This window comes from Mus pahari, chromosome 14, assembly GCF_900095145.1.
Source record: "Mus pahari chromosome 14, PAHARI_EIJ_v1.1, whole genome shotgun sequence".
Taxonomy (NCBI): domain Eukaryota; kingdom Metazoa; phylum Chordata; class Mammalia; order Rodentia; family Muridae; genus Mus; species Mus pahari.
This window is the reverse complement of record NC_034603.1, coordinates 48,535,858-48,541,665: the sequence shown is the minus strand read 5'-3', so window position 1 is coordinate 48,541,665 and position 5,808 is coordinate 48,535,858.

Genomic DNA, 5,808 nt, shown 5'->3' with positions numbered 1-5,808 from the left:
GGAAGACTAGATGTCACAGTCTTCCTGAAACATCAATTTTGAAGCTCTCCTGATGATAATAAAAGGATCCAGACTCGGTTTCTCTTATTGTACGTTCACCTCACAGACAACTTCTGATACTGCTGCCTCCCCACTACCACAGACAATTCTGCAGCAATGGGCACCAAATGGGTGTTTCCTTAGTCCAATTCTAACATTTACCTACTTGTCAGTAGGTAAGATAGACTTACCCACAAGACTGCCTCCACTGAGATGCCAATCAGAAACCCCAAGCTTTCTTACCTATGTTTCCAAATGAATGCTATCAACCAGGGTCACTTCAATGCCCTCTTGGGTTTAATTTTTTTTTTTAACAGTCCTAGATGTCCTGGAACTCACTCTGTAGACCAGGCTGGCCTCGAACTCAGAAATTCGCCTGCCTCTGCCTCCCAAGTGCTGGGATTAAAGGCGTGCACCATTCCCGGCTCTTGGGTATAATTTGCCAGATTATTTTACAGAACTCATGAAAACACATTTTCCATATAACACACGCACACATACACACACACACACACACACACACACACAGCGAGACAGAGAGACAGAGACAGAGACAGAGACAGAGACAGACAGAGAGAGAGAGACAGAGAGAGAATGGATGCAGAGACCAAGGGCTAAGCATATGGGAGAACAGAGAGCCTTTCGTGTACCATCCTCCAGTACCTACCATGTGGTCCCTGAAGGCTACTTGGGTTTTCATAGAGAGTTTATTGCACAGAAATGATTGAAGCATGGACAATCTTGTAGAAATATGATTGGACAGAAGGAACATGACCTATTGCTAACAGACGGATAGAGAAATCCAACAGGGCCTGAATGTCCATATTCTTCTTGGCTTTTCCATGTACTACCCTTCGGAGTAGGATCCTTCTAAGGGGGGGTTCATGTCTTAGCAGAGACTACCAGATAGCAAGTCAGAAGACATATTCTTTGCTCTGAGACAGACAAGTGGAAGATAAGAGGTTCTCTGGTTCACTTCAGGAAAGAAGAATTCTATTTTCTATACCTCGGAGAGGGAGTTAAGAGTCAGGAGACATGGACATCACAAAATATACATGTGACCAAACAATAACCACTTGCCATTTTGTCAAAAAGGGGGTTCTTCCTCCCCCAAAAAACCCCAAACCAAATAACAACCAAGCCCTCTCCTCTAACCTACACTCTGGAGAAGGGAGAAAAGGAAGGCGACAGTTTCAGAGTGGAGCAGGAACAGAGGTCACCCAGAGAAGCCCTAGCATGCTGCTTGTCCTTCAAGGCCTTTACCTTCCTCTCACATTTTTTTTTCTCATCGACAATAACCTCTTATTGGGATGTTTATGTTGGGTCTCTAGAAGAAACTACCCATGTAGTTCATACTTGGAGTCCCAGTACTCAGGAGGCAGAGGTAAAATGATTCCCATGTGTCCCAGGCCAATCAGGGTAGGAAAGTGACAGCCTGATTGAAACCAAGAAAGAAACTAAGAAGGGAATCCATTAGTTCTAGATTGCCCAATCACAACATGCATTTTGGCCAGGTCCCAAGACAACTCTTACATGCTTTAAAGCTGGAGACATCTTACCAAAGACACTGTCAACTCATGAATGGATTGTAAAATTCTTTTTCCTCCCATACTGTCAAATCTGCTGGGTTCTAGGAATAGATCCAAAGGCCAAAAGAGCTTAGTGACTGCCTGGCTGGAGGCTTAGAGAAAAGCCGTTGTGATAGAGTACACACACACAAATCTATTTGCTAATTAATTAACTTGATAATTAATGTACCTACTGAGCACCAGACAAGGTTTGAGGAGCATGTCCCTTTCCTAGGGAGCTTAGGGATCATGCTTAGATAGTCTATTCCAACCCGGTGTGATAAAGACCTTGGCAGCTAAGAAAGGTGTGGGCTGGAGAGTGTGGCTCAGTGGTGCAGCATTCTCCTAACATATGCAAGGCCAGATATCTGGTCCCTACCATGGTGGAGTACAGGTCAGGGTAGGGGAGGATATGTTCCTCTGGAATTGGGATGTTTGTCTTCGGAAGCATCACAAGCAGAAACAACTCTAGAGGCAATTCTAGGTTACATCCACATCCTCTATGTGATTCTGTCTTGCCTGGGGCCTGATATCTGTGGTTCCTCTGTGGGTAAGTTGTTGGGACAGTCCCTGTTTGGTGACTCATAGGATCCTGAAGATTATTTTGCTACATTCTTCTTCCTTCTCCAGTGATAAAGACTTGTTGAGTGAGCTTCCTCTTAGCTCAAGGCTTCCTAATTTGGAGTCCACAAAGAGATCACCTCTAGGGGCAGAAGAGAGGAGGCAGTCTGTGTAAAAATCTCTGTATGAGTTTAATGCACCTGAGGAGACAAAGTCCCCACGTTTTTAGTAAAGTGTAACATCTGAGGGTTTCTATTGCTGTGAAGAGACACCATGACCACAACAACTCCTATAGAGGAAAACATTTAATTGGAGCTGGCTTACAGTTTAGAGATGTAGTTCATCCATTCTCATCATGGCCAGAAGCATGGAGGCACCCAGGCAGACATGATGCTGGAGAGGTTCTACATCAGGATCAGCAGACAGCAAGAAGAGAGAGCAATACCAAACCTGGCTTGAGCTTCTGAAACCTCAAAGTCCTCCCCCAGGAATGCACTTTCTCCAACAAGTGGAGAAAGAGGCCTACTCCGAGAGGCCACACCTCCTAATAGTGCCACTCCCTGTGGACCTATGGAGGCAATTTTCATTCAAACCACCATACATAAAGGTATGTACCACTAGGTCCAGCTTCATTTTAAAGTACTTTTTTTTTTTTTAACTTTCTGGGGGAGGGCTTACAGCAGTGGCCCCTCCCCTCCACATACACCATTCATGTTTCTTTGCTCCCATAGAGAGAATCAGGATGTGGGATTACAAGGGGAGAAAGGATCTAAGGGTAGACAAAAGTCAGCAATGGCATCAGAGAGAGTGTATCTTAATTAGGTTTACTATTGGTGTGATGAAATACCATGACCAAAAGCAACTTGGGAGGAAAGGTTTTATTTCACTCACAGTTCCATGTAACAGTTCATCATCAAAAATAGCGAGGGCAAGAACTCAAGCAGGGCAGGAACCTGGAGGCAGGGGCTGATGCAGAGGTCATAGAGGGGTTCTGCTTACTGACTTGCTCATTATGGCTTGCTCAGCTTGCTTTCTTATAGAACCCAGGCCCACCAGCCCAGGGGATGGCACTACCCACAATGGGTTGCCCCCAACCCCAATCAATCACTAATCAAGAAAATGCCCTACAGCTAGATCTTATAGAGGCTTTTTTTTTTCTCAATTGAGGTTCCCTCCTGTCTGTTAATTCTAGCTTGTGTCAAGTGGACATAAAGCTAGCCAGTACAGGGTGTGTTTTACTTTAAAAATTTAGGCTTCAGAAACCAGAGATAAAGCTGGGTGTGGTAGCCGTCTTAGTTTGCTTTCTATTGCTGTGATAAAACACCATGATCATGAAGCAACTGAGGAGGAAAGGGTTACAATTTACACTTCACCCTAAAGATAAGGCAGGGCAGGAATTCAAGGCAGCAAGGTGGAAGCAGGAACTTACACAGAAACCATGGAGGAGTGCCTTTTATGGCTTGTTCCTGGTGGCCTGCTCAGCTTGTTTTCTTATTCAACCCAGGACTGCCTGCCCAGGAGTGGCACCACCCTCAGTGAGCTGGACCCTCCCATGTTAATCATTGTTCAAGAAAAGGCTCACAGGCTGCCAACAGGCCAGTCTGATGAGGCATTTTTCTCAACTGAGGTTTCTTTTCCCAGATGACCCTACTTTGTGTCAGGTTGGCAAAAACCTAACCAGCACAATACCGTAGGCCCATAATCCCAGCACTTGGGAGGATTGCCACAAGCTTTAGTACAGGGTAATCTAAGCTACATAGTGCGAGTCTGTTTCAAAACAACAAACAAACAAACAAACAAACAAGGAAAACTACCTAGAGTATACATGCTACTTTTGATGAATCATTTTTCGTTCAAATTGAGGCCTACCCATTAAAAGGAAGACAGTATGTTCGAAATACTTTCTGTGACAGAACCTAAATGATTTCTGCATGCTGACAAATATATCATGAAATTACTTTGCAATGTAAATTTGCCTTGCTGTTCCTTTTTGTTTCAGCTCTATGACAACTCAGGCTCATAAAATAACTATAAAATGTCCTTTAAATATTCTTCACAGCTGTCTTTTTTTTTTTTTTCTTTTCTCACCTTTTCTGTTACCATTTTATTAGAGTCATGCTGGAAAAAAAAACCAAACCAAACCAAACCAAACCCCTGCATTGCTGGGATGCAGACTCCCTGGTAAAGGGAGATAAAAGGAGGGTGGAACAAACTAGAAACACGCTAAGGGAACGGAAAGCGAGCAAACCTTTGAAGCGGATCACCCGGAGTTGATTTTCACTGATAACCCCGGCAGCCCCCGTGTTGTGGCTAGTCATTACAGAAAGTCTGACCAGGCCTGCACACTGGGTATCCACAGGGACCAAAAGCTGATGTTCTCAAACTGTTTTTATCAAGCAGTTTGAGATACCATGTCTCTTATTACTAAAGACTTTAATATATATCTGCTCATGGTGAGATGGATACCCTCTTAGGAGCCTCAGCACAGTAACTGAATGTAGGAATACTAACATGGGCACTATCCACTACTGTCTAATATGTAGTCCTTTGCATCTGTTTGCCCGACAGCATCCTTTACTTTTGCCTGGTTTGGAATCACACGTTGCCTTCAGCTGGGATGTCTTTTTGGTCATCATACAGGTTTTAGCCTGTAACTGGACCAGTGTCTTGGCATCTTTGAGCTTCATACCACTGATATTTTTGACGGATACTGATCAGCTCTTTTCCAGGCTACTCCTTGTTCTGGCTTTGCTCCATGTTTCTTCACAAACACATGCAGCTTTTTTTCTTAGCAGGTGAGTGGTGGTATTGCGTCTTTTTTTCAGGTGATCAGGCAATCAGAAAGTTCATACTGTCAGCACATCTCACTGTTGGTGATGCAAACTCTTCTTTGTTAGTGCATCTTAAACCATAATGCAACGTGCATAGTCAAATGTGTTTCTCTTTTCGTTTTGTCATGAAAGAGATTCATAGAGAGCTAAACTGCTGTGGTTTAGCCTGCATGAGTATAGTCCTCAACACTTAGTTGCCCAAATCATCTGGGCTTTGTGTGAGCACTGATCAATAAGGTTGCAACTGGGCACTGCAATGCTGGATAGAAAACTGTACAAGTAATAAATTACCTCTGAACACATGGATCAGAATTCTCTTTATGTTGTACAATCCAATGACATTAAAAAAATGACATCAGATTCTAGAGGCTGACCTCAATTAACAGTGGACCTTGCTGGATAGCTCCGAGTTCATCAGAAGAAACTCACTGGTCTCGATGCACAACTTTATTCTAATCTGGATGTATACAAGAATTTACAGAATATTTTTGCACAGATTGTACATATATTCCAGACTTGAGCTTCCTATATGTGACAATGACTACTATAAAGTTCTCCAAATTTAGCCACTTGGAAACCACAGATCACCCTGCTGTGCCTCTCATTCCCTGATGTTCTTGTGATCTGTAGATTTTCCTCTCTCTCTCTCTCTCTCTCTCTCTCTCTCTCTCTCTCTCTCTCTCTCTCTCTGAGACAGTACTTTGTGCTGAAGTACATGGTATCAGGATAGTTTGTCCTTATGTGTATTTTGCTCTCTCTCTCTCTCTCTCTCTCTCTCTCTCTCTCTCTCTCTCTCTCTCTGTCTCTCC